The sequence below is a fragment of the Mastomys coucha genome, unplaced genomic scaffold, assembly GCF_008632895.1.
Source record: "Mastomys coucha isolate ucsf_1 unplaced genomic scaffold, UCSF_Mcou_1 pScaffold15, whole genome shotgun sequence".
Classification (NCBI taxonomy): Eukaryota; Metazoa; Chordata; class Mammalia; order Rodentia; family Muridae; genus Mastomys; species Mastomys coucha.
The window spans coordinates 32,437,667-32,438,069 of record NW_022196897.1 but is presented as its reverse complement, the minus strand read 5'-3'; the positions used below and the strand labels follow the sequence as shown (position 1 = coordinate 32,438,069).

Here is a 403-nt window from a genome sequence, read left to right as displayed (position 1 = left end):
AAAAAAAAAAGACCTCCTTTCCCAAAATAAAAAATGTCAATACTAAATTTAAAAAAGTATAAAGGAATAATTGCTTCCTTTAGAGCAAATATTTAAATAAACATGGAGAGAATTGGCAATATGTTCTTTGGGGGCTAATAGGCTGTGTTCAATTTTTTGGGTTAAAGTTCCAGAGGGCCTCTGTTTCACATTTGAAGATAATATATTAATCTCTGAATTAAACAAATGCTCTTAAGTAACAGGATAAATCCCTCAATCTTCATTTGTGTGTGAAGTGTAGCATTAATCAGAGACATGACATTGAGATGACATGACGCTGAATATGCCACAAGCTAAAACTCCTCTATTAAAACAGTCACCTACCACCTATAATCTAGTGTGACATATTAAAATACCCCAAAAT

General features: G+C 32.0%; 1 protein-coding gene across 6 annotated transcripts in view; it reads left to right on the top strand.

Moving 5' to 3' along the window:
- Zeb2 (zinc finger E-box binding homeobox 2) overlaps window positions 1-116 on the top strand; it is a 134,424-nt gene extending 134,308 nt beyond the window's left edge. For all 6 annotated transcript variants that reach the window (XM_031370161.1, XM_031370160.1, XM_031370159.1 and 3 more), the window contains one exon: window positions 1-116. This exon is cut by the window's left edge and continues 5,512 nt beyond it. The gene's annotated coding sequence lies outside the window, so the exon portion shown is untranslated.
- Window positions 117-403: the final 287 nt, after the last annotated feature.